The sequence below is a fragment of the Rhinolophus sinicus genome, chromosome 3 (assembly GCF_057876585.1).
Source record: "Rhinolophus sinicus isolate RSI-liver-muscle chromosome 3, RSI-T2T, whole genome shotgun sequence".
NCBI classification, from domain to species: Eukaryota; Metazoa; Chordata; class Mammalia; order Chiroptera; family Rhinolophidae; genus Rhinolophus; species Rhinolophus sinicus.
In genome coordinates this window covers 141,209,671-141,230,267 of record NC_142503.1, presented here as the reverse complement: position 1 = coordinate 141,230,267, position 20,597 = coordinate 141,209,671, and positions in this window count along the sequence as shown.

Here is a 20,597-nt window from a genome sequence, read left to right as displayed (position 1 = left end):
GTGGCAGAGGGAGGGGAGCCCTGCCCTGTGAAAGCAGCCTCATAGCTCCTTCAAATGCTATTTGATTCCCTTTGTAGAATCAAAGCCCAAACATTCAGGACAGCCCACATCAGAGGTTCTCCACCTCCATTCAGTAGAACCACCTGAGGAGATTTGAATAGAAACCAATTTGGGGCTCCCATCCCAGGGTTCTGCTTAAATTTGTCTGGGGTCAAGCCCAACACTGGTATTTTTTTTAAACCTTCCTCAAAGGACGTCAGTGAGCAGCCAATGCTGAGAAGCAGCCATAACACAAAGAGCTGAGCTGGGCCTAAGGAGCAGAGCTAAGAGTGGAAGACACGACCCACAGTAGTTACCTTGAGGTCACCGCATGGTTCTTCCTCTCACGTGCCTCTGGGTGAATCTCTCATGTCACTGAGCATTGCTTTCTTCCTGTGCAAAACAAAAACAATCTTATATAATCCTGCCATTGATGCTGTAAAATAAGATTAGAACAAGATGCATTCCTCACATTTGCCTCATAACACAATTTCTAGCACTCTTTCACAGGTATCAGCCCCTAAGATAGTCAAGGCACATTTGGGGGACATTGGATGGTATTATAGATTGAATGTTTGTGTCCCCCAAAATTCACATGTTGAAACCTAATTCCCAGTGTACTGGTATTTGGAGGTGGGGCTTTTGGGAGGTGAATAGGTCATGAGGGCCCCCTCTATTAAAGAGACTCCAGAAATCTCTCTTGTCCCTCAGCCATGTGAGGTTATAGTGGAAAGACCACCAGCTCTGAAACAGGAACCAGACCTCACCCGACACCAAATCTTCCAGGGCCTTGATCTTTGACTTCCCGGCCTCCAGAACTGTGAGAAATAAATTTATGTTGTTTATAAGCCACCCAATCTATGCTATTTTGTTATAGCAGCCCAAACAAATTAAGACCAGTGAGAAGATGGGAAGTGTGTAAGCAAGCACAGATGACCTGGTTAGTGTCATGAAGATACCTGGCCATTGTATTAATACTTTGCTTCATCTCTGAAAACTTCTCCAGCCTGACAAATATTTTGATAAAAGATTATGGTAGCAAGACACAAACTCAAACTTATCAGAAATGTTCCCAATTATTCCTGTTACCTATTTTTTTAGTTTATCCAGTTATTCATTCATAGCGAGATGTTTACCAAAGCATAATGATCTCAAGTGGGTGAGCTGCCCAATCTTGCTCTTTAATTTAAAACACCCTGGTCAAGAACTTTAAGGAGACTGTGAAAGCAAAATGTCTTCTATCTTGTCAGTGGGTTCTCACTTTTTCTTTTCCTTTTTCCTCTTCCTCATTCCCCTACTTTTCTCTAGCTTCAGCTTTCTTTTTGTTTTTAATTTGTATTAAATTTATTGGGGTGACATTGGTTAGCAAAATCATACATATAGGTTTCAAGTGTACATTTACATAAAACATCATCTGTACATTGCACTGTGTGTTCACCACCCTGGAGTCTTTTCCTCCTCTTTCATCTTCTCTGAGGACTCACATTAGGAGATACCTTTTCTCAAGGTATCTAGTCCAATTCCTTGGCTGATTCCGCTATTAAGTGGCTCTGCTGAAAGTGACACATTGGCCATCTCCCGAGGCAATCTAATCGCTTCTCACATGTCATCAAGAACCTCAGATATCACAACACAAAAATTTCCCTGCAACATCTATTATGTTGGCTTCTCTTTCTTCCACCAGAATAATTGGTTTCCAGCCCACTTATAATATCACATTTGACAATTAGAGAAAGTTTTCCCACTTACTTTCATCCTTTCTTACAACTAAACCTTGTGTCTTTGAAAGGTAGGCAATTTTTCTCAATGTCCTCACCTGTTGTTTTTGTATGGCCATCACGGGGATGGCTCAGGGTCTTGGCCCTCCCAGCCCTTACCCAGTGGTCACTATGGGGAGCTGGCCTCATCCCTGGCTGCCTCTTAAAGTTGGTTGCAGGTGGAGTCAGGTGGTCGAGCCTGGAAAGTGGAAACATTTGCAAGGAGCAGACCTCGGGGCTGGCTCGGACCTTGGCAGGCAGTTTAAGGATCAGAAAGAACCTTTTAGTCTCAGAGGCAGTGTGCCTCCCTTGTCAACCCAGATTGTCCTTGGGGCAAGAATCAAACAGTGATTCATTCCTTTTCATGCCTACAGTTGAAAATGCAAAATGTTATCAGAAAAGGCCTAGCAAAGATACTTGTTTTTCTTGTGGTGCCTTTCTCCTAATTCATACACACACACACACACACACACACACACACACACACACTCCAAACCCACACATTCTCTATATCTATCTTTATAATTTTTCCTCCTCAACTTCCTCTATTCCTTTTCCTTCCCATGTCTCTCCTTCCTTTATAAATAAATAATCACAGATTATTTTATAAATAATCACAGACTTTAATAAAATTGAAGTATATACATCTTTATTAAGTAATTGGTGAGACACTTAAGATAATTAGTGTGGTCACTAAGGAAAAGAAAAACACGTAACTCTATCAGGGTCCATGATAGAGTTTTGTTTTGCTTTTTCTAAATAGATGTTATTGGTTAGAGCAGTTTTAGGTTCACAGCAAAATTGAGTGAAAGGTACAGAAAGTTCCCACATGCCCCCTACCCAAACCCCCCCAACACACACACAGAGTTCCCATATAACCCCTACCCGCACACGCACAACATCTGTACATTTGTACCAACTGATAAACCTACACTAACACATCATTACCACCCAAAATCCATAGCTTACATTAGGATTCACTTTTGGTGTTACACATTCTATAGGTTTGAAAAAATGTATAATGATGCATATATCCACTATTATAGTATCATAATAGTGTATGGTGTCATAACAGTTTCACTGCCCTAAAAATCCTCAGTGTGCCACCTATTCATCCTGCCCTCCCTATTCACCCCTGACAACCATTCATCATTTTACTGTCTCCATAGTAAAGGCAAGTTTTGCCTTTTCCAGAATATCATCAAGTTGGAATCATGAGGTATATAGCCTTTTCAGACTGGTTTCTCTCAGTTAGTAATATGCATTTAAGTTTTCTCCATGTCTTTTCACAGCTTGATAGCTCATTTCCCTTAACGCTGAATAATATTCCATTGTCTAGAGGTACCACAGTTTATTTATCCATTCACCAACTGAAGGACAGCTTGGTTGTTTCCAAGTTTGACAATTAGGAATAAAGCTGTTATAAACATCCATGTGCAGGTTTTTGTGTGGACATAAGTTTTCAGTTCCTTTGGGTAAATACCAAGGATCACAACTGCTGAACTGTATGGTAAAAGTATGTTTACTTTTGTAAGAAACTAGCAAACTGTCCTCCAAAGTGACTGTACCAATTTGCATTCCTACCAGCAGGAATGAAAGTTCCTGTTGGTCCACATCCTCGCTGACATTTGGTGTTGTCAGTGTTCTGGAGTTTACTCCTTCTCATAGGTTTGTAGTCGTATCTCATTATTGTTTTAATTTGCATTTCCCTAATGGTATATGATATGAAGCATCTTTTCAAATGCGCATTTGTCATCTAGATATCTTCTTTGGTGATGTGTCTGTTCAGATCTTTGATTCATTTTCTAACCAGGTTGTTCATTTTCTTATTGTTGAGTTTTAAGAGTTCTTTGTATGATTTGAATAACAGTCCTTTATCAGCTATGTCCTTTGCAAATATTTTCTACTAGTCTGTGGTTTGTTTTTTCATTCTCTTGACAGTGTCATTCACAGAGCAGAAATTTTTAATTTTAATTAAGCCCAGTTTATCAGTTCTTCCCGTCTTTATTCATACCCTTCTTTATTCCTGATAACTTTCCTTGCTCTGAAGTCTGCTCTGTTGTGGATCTACTCTATAAAAAAGTACCATGGCCTGACAAGCAAGTCCCACCTTCAGCATTGTCACTTGAGTAGTGACCTGCTGAGTCCCGTAATCATAGAGAATGACCTTGCCATAGCACCCCCATCGCATAGCATGAAGATTAGCTCCAGCTTGTAAACCGTAGAGTATTATAAATGATAAATACTTACGAACAGATCTGAGTCTGTTAACCAACCCAGTCTATTCTTATCTGGGTGACTAGAGCAAGAATTTTGTGTTCCTTCACCTCCCTGTCTTACTTTATGAAACATGAAGGCAAACCCTCATGGCATCGTCCTTTAGTTCCTGCTCAAGACACAGGTTTACCTGGAGTGGGCGACGTGACTGTCTGCGCATGAGGAGTTCTGGGTGTTTGACTGTCCCTGGGAGATACTGTCTGAGTGAACAAGCACGGACTTTAGAGTCCCAGTCAGGTTGTATAACCTTAGACTTGCCTCAGTGTTCTCATCCATAAGATGAGAGGACAGGGAAGGGAGGAATACAAAAATAAGCTTCTTCATAGTTTGTTATGAGGATTAAATGAGATATAGTATGTAAAGTATCTAATACAGCCTAGTGTTTAGTAAATAGTCAGAAAATGACAGGAAAGTATCTCCCTAAAATTGCTCATTAATTACAAAGGGGAAAATAGTAACTTAGTGAAAAAAACCTGAGAGATGTCACCTTAACCAAGTAATTAACATTATTATCATAAATAATGAGACAATCTGACATCAAATGCCTCCTGATGTGATGCACTTCTATTATATTCCTGTCAAAAATGCATAACTAAACCTAATTTAGAAGAAACATAGACAAATCCAAATGGAGGGACATTCTACAAAATAATTGGCCTGTACTCTTCAAAAATGTCAGTGTCATAAAAGACAAAGAAAGGTTGAGGGACTGTCCCAGATTAAAGGACTAAAGAGACATGACAACCAAATGCAATGCATGATCCTGTATTGAAATCTGAACCACAGAAAACAACAGCCATAAAAGATATTATTGGGACAATTGTTGAAATTTGAGTAAGGGATGTGTATTAGATTATAGTATTATTGCAATGTTAAATTATCTGAATTTGATTATTGTGCTGTGGTTATGTAAAAGGATGTCCTTGTTCTTAGGAAATCCATGTTGAAATATTTAGAGGTAAAGGGGCATCATGTCTGCAGCTTACTATCAAATGGTTCCGAAAATATAATCATTTTATATAGATAGTTAGATTAACAGACAGAAAGAAAGCCACTGTAACAAAATACAAACAACTGGTGAATCTGGGAGAGGTAAAAACAGGACTTCTTTGTGCACCTTTCTGTTCTGTGCATTGCCATTTTTCTGTGCATTTGAAAAATGAAAATTGAAAAAGGTTACCATTTATTTTCAAACCAAAACAAAAAGGTTTTAAATGGCAGGGAAGATTACCTTTCAGTGCTAATTGAAAACAGAAATCACTCTCCAAAAGGAGGAGGATCCCTCGGGGAAGGGTTTTCTGAACTCAGTGTAACCCTGTTCACAGACACAAAGTATCTGGTCAGTCCCACCCAAAGCAGTGCTCTGAGATTTGTGCTGCTGAGGCACTTCCCTGAGGAGCAGTGGCCCTCCTGGTACACACACACACACACACACACACACACACACAGAAACACAAACATAAACAAATACACACACACACTCACACAGATACAAACACACACATACAGAAATACAAACATAAACTAATATACACACACTCAAAAACACACACAGAAACACAAACGTAAACTAATATATACACTCACAAACACACACAGAAACACCAAGATAAACTAATACACACATACACTCACACACACATACACACATAAACATAAACACACAGAGACAAATGAATGTGATTGGCAGTTGAATCTTAAAATCTGTCTTCCCCTTAAATTTCAGTTTATCTTTTGTATCTCCAACCTGGGGCCTTATAATGGCATCCTAACTGGTCCCCTATCTTCAGTCTTTACCTCCAATTTATCCTTTCTACTATCTCCAGAGTATCAGTAAAATATAAATGTGATCATATCTTATATAAAATATATAAAACATCTTATATAAAATATAAATGTGAGCACCTTCAATGCTCCCCAAATGCTGAATAAATCCCTTCTGCTTACTTTCCTCAAATCATCTCCAACATGAGGCAGCTACACACAGATTTCTCCTAACAGACTGTAGGTAACTGGAGGGGCATTACATTGCATCATAGGAAACCATTTCAAATTGGAAAAGGTTACCATTTATTTTTCTTGAAGAAGAATAATTCAACTCTTTTTTCCTTAACAAGAACTACCTTGGAACACCCAAATGTAACATCCTCCCCCAGAGCAAGCACCCCTGGGTCATGGTGGTTTTATTTATTTCCCTTTTGGCCTATCAACATCTGGAGAACCCGAGTTCTGTGTTGTGAGTCTTTGTCAGACACCATTAGGTAACTTCGGAGACTTATAGCAGAGCCTCAATAGGTAATATTAAGAGTACTCTTTTTTGAGTAGCACATAGAGATTAGGCATTTTATATGTTTCACCTTATTAAATAAATCATAACAATCCTTCAAGTTACGTATTATTATCCCCATTTTATAGATGATGAAACTGAGGCCCAAGACACTAAGTGATGTGCCCCAGGTCACATGCTAGTAAGTGATGAGACCAAAATTTGAACTCAGACCCATCGAACTCCCAAATCTGTGCTATTTTTACTATCCCCTCCCTCAATGTCTCATGTTTGTTTAGCAGATAAACTTAAAGAAGGCAAAATCTTTAACATCTCTCTGGTTACATAATTCCCAACTCTTTTGAGCAATAACAAGTTCTGTTTGCAACTTGTATATTTCCTTAGACCTAATATCAGAAACAATCCTTGGGCGTGGACATTACTATGGATAACCCTGGCCACCAAGATTGAATGTCCCCATGCGTCATCCCTGACTAGACCTGCACTTCCCACGAATGAACAAAGGCAAGAGTGTGAGATAAACTGCTTCTAAATGTTTAAGTGAATAGATCTCAAAAAGCAGGGGAGGGTGAGTGCCCAGAACCGTGTGGAAATTCACGAGATCTCACATAGAACTTATATGTGCTCCCACCCTTAACTGCAAGTAGCAAAATACGTAGGCCATGCTTGATGGTGAAGGTAACCTGTTAATGTTGGAAGCATTGAATAAAAATCATTATTCTCGATGTGCTTCAGGTGCTTGTCTGTAAACATTTTATCACCTCAGAACTCAAGCGACACAAGGCCATGGCTGACGCCATGAAGGTTGTTGACTATCAGAATCTCATGAGTGCTGACTGTCAAACAGTAAACCTGTCCAAAGATTAATTCACACCTGTGGCAAAGTATATCATTGCACTAGGCAGTAGCTAATAGTTCTAAAAACACTAACGCGGGGAGGCAAGATGGAACACTGCACGCTACTACATCCTTCTGACAACCACTCTTCCAGGAAGGTGAGTGTGTCTGCATTAGCTATCTATTGCTGCATAACGACTTCCCCAATTAATCATCAGTTTAAAAAAATACACACTTTCTTACAGTTTCTGTGGGTCAGAAATCCTAAAGTGGCTTAGCTGGGTCCCCTGGCTCCGGGTCTCCCACAGGCTACAGTCATCTCAAGGCTCAGCAGGAGGAGGACCACCGCCAGGCTCCTTCACACGGCTGGCAGCAGGATTCAGTTCCTTGAGTGCCGTTGGACCAAGGGCCACAGTTCCTCAATGACTATTGACTGGAGGCCTCCCTCTGCAATTTGCCATCTGAGCCTCTTCACAGGGCAGCTGGCTTCCCTCAGAGTGAGCAAGCAACAGAGCAAGAAACAGGGAGTAGGACGGAAGCCAGTCAAAAAGACTGGTCACAGAAGTGATACCCCGTCTCCCGTGCCATATTCTATTAGTTAGAAGCAAGTCACTAGATCCAGCCCATACGAAGGGGAGGGGATTGCCCAATGGCCTGAAGGCCAGGAGTTGGAGATCACTGGGAACCAACTTAGAGGCTGCCTACCCCAGTGCCACTGGACTTGGTACAACAGAAGCATTCGGGTCAGAATGCATATGTTTTCTCAGGCAAGTTAATATCGTTTCATTCAGCACTTAATAATTATTTTTTTTCTCTTAATCTTTATATGTAATACCTTGCAATATATCTCCAGGCCTTAGGATGACCCCTTCCCACTCTTGCTGCATAAACAGTAGCTCCCACTCGGGTACACCAACAGGACCTACTCCAGAGGAGGTGGGCTTTTGTTTCTGTGGGGTTGATTTTACTTTGTAATATTCCCTGATGATCTCTGCTTCATCCTAATAGAGTAATACTGCAGCAAAGCACACACGCGTTTGGAATGAACAGACACACACACACACACACACACACACACACACACACACGACAACTTTTCTCAATTTTTTGAATGCAGACTAAGTAAAATCCCTAAAGAATGAACCTCCAAAAGTGGTTAAAAAAAAAAAGAAAGAAACGACCCTTTAAATATCAGAAAAGAAACCTGAGTTCAAGTGTTGCCTTCAACAGGAACTAATTCTATGACTTTTGGCACAATACTTAACCTTTCCTCACCTACTAAAATAAAAAAAGATGATTCTAATCTAACACTTTTCAAAGGTCCCCAGCCAACTCCTTTCCAAGAAGAATTCTCATAACCTCTCCCTTAGAGGCCCAAGGTCAAAAGAGGTCACTTGCCCTACGTTCATATACCCCCAGGGCACCCTGGAAACCTGATCAACTGGTCACCTCTGTCGGTGTATATGAATTCCCACAGTAGCCAAAGGCTTTTGTGTGTGCGTGCACGTGTGTATATAATTTTAATTTTATTGGTGACGAAGCAGAAGCAGAAGCACTGAGTGAGTCGATCCTTTGTAGGACCTTGCAACAGCAGAGGCCAGGCTACCAATACACGCAAGAGTTGTGCTGTGAAGTGTCAAGCCCCTTATAAAATGACAGGGTCAACATAATTCTAAATGTGCAATCTCGTTATTAATTAATATTCTGAAATGAAAGCTGTTTTCTAAAGAAGCTGGTTCTATTTTTTAAATTATATATACTGGGGGTGCCAAAACAATGTATACACACTTTAAGAGATTTTATCTTAAAATGTGTATACATTTTGTTGGTACCCTCTGTGTGTGTGTGTGTGTGTGTGTGTGTGTGTGTACATATATACACACACAATCAGCACCATACCATTTAGCTTAAGTGTGACTAAATGGATAAGTTACTTAACTTACGGAGCCTAGTGTGACTAAATGGATAAATTAACTTACTGAGCCTCAGTTTGTTCCTGGTAAAATGGGAAAGAAATAACTCTTTGGCAATTTGTTGTGAGTTTTAAATTAGATACAGTATCTAAGGTGCCTGTCGTATGTGGTTAAAACACTGGAGCTTTAATTATAATATATTAATGTTTTATAATTATATTTTTATTATAATTATTCATTCTCTTGACTGGCTCAGAAAGAAAAATCCATGTGATGTGTTTAAGGTGGTAGTATTAAAGTTTAGGGTCATAATGGACAGACTTTAAATAGTTTCTCTTCTCAGATGATCATCTATCTGTTCTTCTTTCAAGGACCAAAGAGTTAATATGGAAATGTGTGAGATTGATCCCCAGGAACTTCCAAGGACTGATGAGACTGAGATCCCATTAAGTACAGGGTTTTCTCAGAACCTACAATTTATTTCCCATAGTATGCGCCACTTTCATAACCTTTGTAGTCCTCTAAATTCTATGAGTTACCTCTCTCTTATTTTTTCCCCTCAACAAGCTCCAATATGCATATGTTTTCTCAGGCAAGTTAGTATAATTTCACTCCGCACTTAATAATTAACTTTTTCTTTTAATCTTTGTATGTTATACCTAAGGATATATCTCCAGGTCTTCCATATTATTTTTATTTTATGGCAAGGAACCTTCTTGAATATACGAAATGTGTTTGTTACAGTGCCTGGCTCAAAGTTTTCAACGAATGTTGATATTAGTGTGGCTGAACCAATGATAGCTAGCTAATAGTCATTAAGAACTAACTCTGTGCCAGGCGCTGTTAGCCAAAGGCTTGTTTGTTGGCGCCAGATTATCCAGGATCCATGCATTTATCAGAACATTTTTAAACCATTTAATTGGTATTCAAATTGGTGGTCCAGATTCTTTCTCCCTTACAAAAACAGATGCTGGATGATGCACAGGACGCTGAAATATTCCTGTGGAGGGTGTACTTTGAAAAAACTCTTACAATCTCATCATTCCCAGCAGTCTCACACATAAAATTTTTGATAGCTGACAATTTAACACCTCCAACCAGAAACAAATCATCATCGTTAAGCATCTCTGATAAGGCCATCTACTAAGCAGATGTGTGAGAATTTGTGTTGTAATTACCTACAGGAGAGTTGCCAGCAGCTATTGCCCCAGAAAATTTTTTCAAGCACACAGGAATATTTTATGTCTATTGTCTAGTATGCCAGGAATCAAAGGTACTTTAGCAGCAGTATTAGCAATCCAACTATCTGTAATAACCTCGTTGGTGCCCTGAGTCCCAAACCAATATTCTTCCCAATTACTCTTGAGTCCTAAAATGCCACTGTTCATCTTTGATTGTAACTGTAGTTCTGATCCATCAAAATTTGGGAGTAGATGTTAAATGTCCCACCTCCCCGCCTCTACTGGTAGCATACTTCCCATAAAAAATAGCAATAAATTCCCTGCCCTTGTATTACCAGTGTGTATATAATCCTTCCTATCCATGTGAAAATCTTGGAATGGAATAAACTACACTAATGTGTCCAATGGCAAATAAACAAACACCTCTCAATACTCCCCACATCATTCTCCTTCCCCCAGTACTAGCCAGGCCTGCCTCTCTTTGCTGCAGCAATCCACGATTACTATCCTAGACTCAAATACCGTGTTTTCCCGAAAATAAGACTTAGCCAGACCATCAGCTCTAATGCATCTTTTGGAGCAAAACTTAATATAAGACTCGGTCTTATTTTAATATCATATTAGACTGAGTATAATATAATATAATATCATATAATATATAATATAATATAATACTGGGTCTTACATAATATAATTAATATAATATAATGTAATATAATATAATAATATAATATAATACCAGGTCTTATATTAATTTTTGCTCCAAAAGATGCAGTAGAGCTGATGGTCTGGCTAGGTCTTATTTTGGGGGAAACACGGTAACTGTGTACATTTCCCTTTCAGACTCCTTTCAGCCCTGTCCAATTCTACTCACCCCCCGCCCCAGGCTAAATCAAGCCTTCTCTTCTCTTCCACCATGTTCAACTCAGAAGAGAAATTCTTTGAGGACTCCATCTGTCTCTCATCCTCCACATCTTTCCCCTTCTACTCCCTCTCCCTGAAACATATTCTGCTCCTTCACCATCCTCTCCAAGAACGATCACTGCTCCTCCAACTCACTCCAATTCTAGGACCCACATATTCCTCCTTCCTTAGTTCACTTCACCAACTCCACTCATATCCTCTTGAATCAATTATCCCTCCTTCTCCCCTTTTCCCGTCACTGCTGAATACTGGCTTTCAGAACTCTTCCCTGCCTTCCTCAGGGACTTTCCAACCTTGTTCCCATCGTTGTCACCAATATCCTCTTCCATTGTCCTCAGAGAAGTGAATATAATCCATGGCATTTAAACACCCAGTGGCCTTCCCCCTCTCCTTCAAACACCCTCATGCACTGTGTGAACATGAGCCTATTTTACCTCCAAAATACCAAAGTAAGTGCTGTTGCTCGGAGTGTCCCATCTGTCTGCTACCTTTCTCCCTGGAGCTCCAGTCCCCTCTCTTACTGAGCCTACTCTTTGCCCTCATGCAAACTTTCAGTCCCATTCTCTACTCAACCAGTCGCCTCTGGCCTGGCTGGTCCCTAAGCTCAACCACTTAACACCGCTTCTACTAATACCCCAGGATTTGGCTGCTTTTGACCTTCCACCCACCTGCCTACCACACACCTGGGTGACCCCACATCGTAAGAGAATCAGTACTGAAGTGTGATGTCACCAGGCAACATGAGGCAAAGTCAGACTGTCTAACCATAGCTGGACCCCGAGGAGGGGTGAAGTACTGAGTTGCAGGACTCTCCTCACCCCCCAGCTGTACCCAAACATTTTTACTCTACTCATCCTTGGTCCCACCCTCTCACTCTCAGAAGATGACTTCAACTCCTATCTCACTGAGTAGAGCTACTTTAAAAAAAAAAAAAAAATTCCAGCTTTATTGCAATTGATTGTTACATGTTGATAGACATGTAACATTATATTAGTTTTTGGTGTACAACATGATGATGTGATAAATGTGTGTATTGCAAAATGATTGCCACAATAAGTTTACTTAATATTCATCACCTCATATAGAATTTTTTTCTTGTGACAAGAACTTTTAAGATCTACTCTGTTAGCAACTTTCAAATATACAATATACTGTTAATTTTAGTCACCATGCTGTACATTACATCCCCAGAACTTATTTATCGTATAACTAGAAGTTTGTACCTTTTGACTACCTTCACCCATTCCCCCCATTCCCCAACCCCCACCTCTGGCCACCACCAATCTGTCCTCTGTATCTATGAGTTTGGTTTTTCTGGATTCCACATATAAGTGAGATCATACAGTATTTATCTTTCTCTGTCTGACTTAGTTCACTTAGCATAATGCCCTCAAGGTCTATCCATGTTGTCACAAATGGCAGGATTTCTTTTTTATGGCTAAAGAATATTTACATGTATATAAATATTTATTTGTAATATATATTTATGTATATACATATATCTCACATTTGCTTTATATATTCACCTGTCGATGGGCACTTAGGTTGTTTCCATGTCTTAGCTACTGTAAATAATATTCCAGTGAACAAGGGGGTACAGGTATCTCTTCAACATAGTGTTTTCATTTCCTTTGGATAAATACCCAGAAGTGGAATTGCTGGATCAAAATCCCACCTCCCTTGGGTAGTTCTATTTTTAATTTTTTGAGTAACCTCCATATTGTTTTCCATAGTGGCTGCACCAATTTATATTCCTACCAAAGTGCTCAAGAGTTCCCATTTCTCCGTATCCTCACCAACACTTGTTTTTTTGTTTTGTTTTGTTTTTTATGATAGCCATTCTAACAGGTGTGAGGTGATATCTCATTGCGGTTTTTATCTACATTTCCCTGATGATTAGTGATGTTGAGCACCTTTTCATGTGTCTGTTGGTCATTTGTATGTCTAAGCAGAGCTACTGTGAATTCTTCCTGTCATCCACTTCCATCTCTCCCCACCCCACCACCTATGGAATTATGTCCTCACCTGGTTTTTGCCCAAGATGTTTGCATAGTTTGGGCTGGCCACTGCTTGTGCCCCACCCCAACCCCAGCTGGTTGAGTTACAGAGCAACCGCCATGTCATTGCTGCAAAAGAAAGCACTGGAAAAATCAAAATAAACAAACAAAACAGAAACAGACTCATAGAGACAGAGAACAAACTGATGGTTGCTAGATGGGAGAGGTTTGGGGGACTGGGCAAAAAAGGTGAAGGGATTAAGAAATATAAATTTGTAGTTACAAAATTAGTCATGAGGATATAAAGAACAGCATAGAGAATATAGCCATAATATTGTGATAACTGTATACGGTGCCAGGTGGGTACTAGACTTATCAGGGGGATCACTTTGTAAGTTATATAAATGTCTAACCACTATGCTGAAACTAATATAATATTGAATGTTAACAGTAACTGAAAAAAAATTAAAATTAAAAAAAAAAATTGTTGAAGGAAGAGAGTACAGGCTTCTAAGCAAAAAAGTCATCTCATACCCGCCCTGCCTTTGCCATAAATGCTGCTGCTACCACAGGGAATTCTCCAGTGCAGGGACCAAGGCCCACCCTGGGAATCTGTAATAGATTTGTTTTTCTGGTTGTTGGGTATTATCAGGGAAACATTCTGGGTTTATTACATAGAGTTATAGCTTTCTTTCTTTTTTCTTAATTAGTTTCAGGTGTATGGATTTTGTAGGGTGTCCGATAGGCACTTGTCTTATTAGGGAGACCACTTCATAGACTGTGTAGATGCCTGATCACTGCGCTGTATACCTGACGCTGAGTTATAGCTTTTTTTCTTTGTTATTATTGCTGATAATTTTGTCTTGATTTATGCTAATTTAAAATTTCCTTTCCTTTACTTTTTATTATCTGTCCCTTTCAGTTCAAGCATTTTATTTTTGCTTTTTAAACTATTTTTCTCTTAATCCTCTTTGTTAAAGTATTAGCACTCAAAAGAGCATTCTTAATTCCTTAATCTTGTACTTAAGCTTCAAACCCATCTACTTTTAGGTTTTTAACATTTTTTATAGGTTTTAGTCTGTTATCCTCTTAATCTTTTATCTCTTTTACTTTGATGTGTTTAACCTTTTATCTTGTTGATTTATTATTGTCCCTTTTATCTTCAATCTTATTTATTTATCTTGAAATTACTTTTTGTTGTTAATTTTTACTTTTTTATTTTATTCGTACCGTGCTTTAACTTTAATGTGCTTTTAGCTTTATTTTTTTTACTCCTCTCACTTTCAATAATTCCGTTCTTCTGTTTCCTTTATCTTAAAACTTACTTCTCTCTCACAATTATTTTAAGTCAGCCTTTTACCTGTATTGGGCTTTTATTCTGTTGTAATATTTATTCAACTCTTTTTCTTTCAAATTTCTCTTACCAAATCTCAATGTTTTCATTTTAATATTCTCTTAGCCTTCTATCCTGCTTTTGTTATTTTAACTTAAGTTTTCTCTTCTTTCTTCTCCCACATTTTTATTGATTTTATGACTTGGTTTAAAATCACCTGCAGGAGTAATCATGAGAGAAAAATCCCACCTCCCTTGGGCAGAGATTGGAAAGCTTCTCCCCTTGGAGTTCTTCTTGCAGTTGTCCCCTGTTACCCCACCTCCTGGGTCCTCCAGCCCTTTAAGATTTGAGAGACCTTCACGGAACTTTCCAACGCTAACATTCTCTGAGTGGTTGGGGGTGGGGCGGTGGGCACAATGGCTTTACTAAAGGCCATTAGTTCCTGACAACTCATATATATTAATCCATGTTTGGATTTGGGGCTGCTCCAAGCCCAGCATATGTTGAAGCATTTTAAACCGGTCCTATGAAATCAAACAATGGGGGTTGATGAAGATGAGGCATATTACATTTTTGAGGACCCACAAGAGGAACATTTTCCAAACTTGGCATCAGGAATAGAAATAGTGACATCAGTTCCTCTCTCTTATATTAATTGCTCATGTTTGCCTTGTTGCATTGGCCACTAGCTGAATCAATGCCAAATGTGTGGCCTACCCCCAGCAAGTTCCAGAACCTGAGGACAGACCCTGTGTGCACTAACCTCCAACCCCACTTCATCCTACCTATCTCTCAGCTCCAATTTCCTAACCTACTTATTTTTTTCTATTTTACGGTGTTATTTGTGTTTTTAAGCATTATGAATCCTTTCTGAAATAAGGCCAGTTAGAGTTACTACATGAGTGTTCCCTGCATACGAAGGTCTGACAATTAAGTTCACGAATTTGTTGCAATGACGTTGCTAACCTTTTTTTGATATCAAAGGGATTATTCATTATGATATGAGTTTGTTCCAGATGGACAGTTAAGCAAGTTTACTATTTGGAAGTACTGAAAAGGCTGCGTGAAAAAGTTAGATGACTTGAACTTTTCGCCAACAATTCATGGCTCTTGCATCACGACAACGCACCAGCTCAAAAGGCACTGTCTATGAGGGAGTTTTCAGCCAGTAAACAAAAAACTGTATTGGAACACCCTCCCTCACCTGATCTGGCCCCCAATGACTTCTTTCTTTACCTGAAGATAAAGGAAATATTGAAAGGAAGACATTTGGATGACATTCAGGACATCAAGGGTAATATGACAACAGCTCTGACGGCCATTCCAGAAAAAGAGTTCCAAAATGGCTTTGAAGGGTGGACTAGATGCTGGCATCGGTGCATAGCTTCCCAAGGGGAGTACTTTGAAGGTGACCATAGTGATATTCAGCAATGAGGTATGTAGCATTTTTTTCTAGGATGAGTTCGCGAACTTAATTGTCTGATCTCATACTTCATCTTCCTCATCTATGAAACAGGAATCAAAGAATATGCTCCATGGTTTATTGTGAGCAATAAATGGAGATAATGCATGTCAAGCACTTAGTACAGTGCCTACCATACACCACATGCCTAACAAATTGTAGCTAAAATCAAGAGAGGGGCTTGAGAAAGAACTGGAGCCATCTGACAAGCTGAATAAAAGGGTATATGAATGAGTGGTGATAGACTGTATTTTCCAAAGTTGGTAGCAACAATATTTTCCATCCTATCTACTCTTCTGCAGTGTGCACTTGTCACTCCCCCATCGTACAGTGTCACCACCTGGAATCTGGCTCTGTGGTTGCTTTGACCAGTAAAATACAGCAGAAGTGATTGTGCCCAGTCTAAGCACAGCCCTTACCTTTCCTGGCAACTTCTCCTTCTTGCCTTTAGAGGACTAGCCACCACTACAAAGTGTTACCTGCCTGAGACCAACATACTGTGAGAATCCCAAGACAGGTTGGGAGGCCCTAGTAGATGAAGCCCGGTAGCAAAAGAGAGGCCCAGGAGCCCCCAAGGCAGCAGACATGAGAGTGAAGCAGCCATCTTGGAAATGGATCCTCTCAGCCCCCAGTCACCCAGCTAACACTCAGCCAAGTCCTTCCCAAATACCTGACCCACGAAACTGTGAACAAAATAAAATGGTTGTTTTAAGTCACTAAGTTTTGGGGTGATTTATTATATGGCAATAGATAACTGAAATGGAAGTTCTTTGTAAAAGTGTAAAAGACATAACCTCACAGGAGCCTCCAACCAACTCTTTAGAAGTGAGTAGAACCAAATTAAACATGTTGTTTTAGTCACATGCTAAGTCAACCACCCAGTGGGTAGAGACCATGTCTGACACTTATTTAGGACTCCTCAATAATTCCTAAATTCTTAGTAGGAGGTTTTGTTATAAAGGTCATGTGTCCAGTTACTTGGGTTATTTATTCATTCCACAGACTTGTATTAAGTACTGACTATAAGTCCAGCACTTTTCCAGATGTTGGAGATACAACAATGAACATGTCAGATCAAGTCCCTGCTACCATGCCATCCCTCCCACCAGATCCATTCTCCTCCCTTCTCTGTACCCTGGAGGCTGACCTCCATGGCCTGTATCACCAGAGCTCCTCACCCTCTGGCTTCCTCATTAAACTGCAGACAATTTACTGAAGGGGCTATTTAGTAAGTAGGGTCCAAACACTGGAAGGCACCAAAAGAACAAACAGAAACAAGAGTCAGACTGTTTGTCCGCCCCCCACCCCACCTCCCGCACCCTCCCTGCCTCATCTGCCTCAGCTGTGTTCCTCAGCCTAAGGCCACAGTTTCTGTAGAGGGGCCCCTCTTCCAGGTCTCCAGCTCTTCCCAGGATCCTGTAACGCTGTCCCCTCTGCTTGCCCATTCAGGCCAAGGGATGAGAATGGCTTCCCACTTTTGCTAGTATCTGGATGCTTTACCATCCCTTTCTGGTTCCCTTGACCCTGCACTGACCTCTGTCAATAGCCCCTTTAGTAAATTCTCCGCAGTTTCATCACTTTGGGTATATCGTCTGTTACCAGCCAGAATCATGACTGATCCAGTTTCATTTCAAACATTCAACCTCACTAGAACCCTTATATGAAACACATCCCTCAGTTAAGTCTAAAAAAATGTGGTCAGCATGGCCACTGTAGGCTTCCAGAAGAACTGACCACTGAGTTACCAACTTTACCACAGCTCTAAAACCCAACATTCAAAGATAGATAAATGACCCCACTCATTACTGATCATGCATAAATGTGATAAAAGAGTCTTCATTTTATTCATGTAACCCCAATTAGTTGGAAGAGGTTGCCTAGAGCACTGTATTGAAAAGAATTGTAGGTCTACATCTGAACTCTGTAGAAATGAGTTCTCTGATCAATTAGTAATGTCTGATGTGAGCACAGGATGGGGAGCATCAGCCTGTGAAACACATACACGCCACTTTGGGCCATGGTTTTAGTATCACTGCTACAGCACTGCATGCCATTGGTGTCTTCCCTAAATACCTTCTTTAAACATAAATTAATATATGAAAGCCCACAATCAGTAAATCCTGTACTTTGCACAAATCTATTTCCTTGAGTCAGAGATTTTTTTAAAGTCACCTAGAGGATCAAGGAACTGAGCTGAACTGAGGTCTATGATCTTGAACCCACTAATACAGAGCTCTGGCTGAATCAAACTATATTCAACAAATCTGTATTTCTTTGACTGTGAAACTCTCACAGTAATTTTTAAAATATCTTAACAAAGAACTCCTCATTTAAATTAAATTCCACACAGAACCCTAAACAGATTACAAATGGAGTTGCTTTGATTAAAGAGAAAAAAGCCAGAATCCCTCCTTGCCTTTGACCCCCACCTCAGACCTGGAAGGCACAACTGAACACTAAGAGGAAACTGCTTAGGCCCCTTGGGGTTCTACATAATTGCAGCAGTATAATATTTTGATGTATTAACCAATTCTTTTCACCTCCATAGTCCTAGTAACCCTGTGAGTCAGCCCCATCCATGCATCCAGACATGAGGTATCCATACCCTCAAGGAGGATTCATTCCATGGAACTGCAGAACCAAAGGGTTAGATGCTTAGCTTTTATTTTTCAAAAGGCAAGGTCCAGGTTGAATTAGCCTGCCTAGTTAATGTTAGGTTATCCTACAGTAAAAATTGAACCAGAAACACCAGTGGCTTGGCACAAGATTATTTGGGTTGGGCCTTCCTCCTCTATCTTTTAGCAACATCATCTGGCACACATGGCCTTGAAGGTCAGTGCGGCACAGGAAGAGAGAGAATAGAGAGCTCACACTCAAATTTAAATTCCTCAGCCTGTGTATTAGTCTTCTCAGGCTGCCATAACAAAATACTACAGGCTGAGTGGCTCAAACAACAGAAATGTCTCAGTTCTTGAGGCTAGAAGTCCAAAATCAAGGTGTTGTTAGGTTTGGTTGTTCCTGAGGCCTCTCTTGTTGGCTGACAGGTAGTTGCCTTCTATGTCCTCACATGGCCTTTCCTCTGTGCACACATCCTTGGTGTCTCTTCCTCTTCTTATAAGGACACCAATCATATTAGATTAGGGCCTCATAATTTTCAACATCATCTAACCTTAATTACCTGCTTAAAGGCCCTCTCTCCAAATATACACTGGGGGTTAGGGCTTCAACATATGAATTTGGGGAGGTACACAATTTAGTCCATAACTGCATAGAACAAGTAAGTACCACTTCCATTCACATTTGATGGGTTAGAACAAATCACTTGGCCCCACCTAACTGCAAGAAGGGCTGGAAAGTTTCATCATCTTGGGCAAGTGTCCAAGAAAGAAAAAAGAACCAGATATGGGTGAGCACTAGCAATCGTACCCCACAAGGGTAAAACAAAAAGATTCAGAAGATATGTGATCGGACACAGTCTTCCCCATCCCCAGAATAAGTGATGAGGGGAAGGGGTGGGAAGGATGATGAAAAGGAAGTGATAAAGTGACTGGAGAGACCATGTGGACAGAAGTACAGACAGCATCCAGAGATATGCCCCACACCCTTCCTGCGTTCAAGCAACAACTCCAGTACTGGGAAGATAAACGGACGTGAGTTCATGCTCACAGGTAGCCCTGCCTCCATTCCATTGCAGTAAGCACTCTATACCCCCGGAGCTGAGGAGCCACGCTAATCATCCTTTCCTCTGCCAGCGTACTCCTTACTGATCATCTGACTGCTGCCTACGTGCCCCAGACTTAGTCAGTATCTGACTGCTTCATCACCTGACTACGCCAACGGACAAGCCCCTTCCACATACACTCACACACAACCTGAGGCTCTCAAAGATCCAGACGCAGCGGATGGGGATACTGATGGGAGGGGAAGGGGTAGCGGGAAGAACTTTCATCCACCATTCTCTTCACCTGTGGGACCGAACAAAACAGCTCAAAATGACCCACCGGCCAAAGCAAAAGTGAATTAACCTCCTACATTAAACAGCACCACACTAATGGGTGAAATCAAGGAAAGCCACAGAGCCATCTACTGGTCACAAGTAAAAAGAGAAGTCATCTGAAAACAATAAAAAGGAAAAAATTAAAATAATCAAATTCAACTTTAATAGCTTCATTATAGAAATGCAGTGTTATCTCATTCCCTGCAATGCAAGAAAATATAAGAGACACCTGAAGTTAGACATGCCATTAGTAAATGTGTTTAGGAAATTAGAATTGTAATATACTAGAGGGTCATCTAGCTTACGTTTCTGAGGTATTTGACAATTTTTTCAGTTCTACGTGTTCAAATTCTGTAAAAATAAGACATGGATTCATTTTATGAAACCTGAAACCTCCACATTTAATTAAGGAATGTGTGGTCCTGCAGCTTGGCTGACAAATGACACACTCGGCACACTGCTCTTAGGTGCTCTGCAGTACACAATCACAGAGCCCCCATAACGTCGTGAGACGGCTCTCCTGAAGGGTCATGAAGGTTTTTAACAAAAAAGACTTCCGAAGACTTGGCGACAGGGTGGGGTCAATAAAGGCC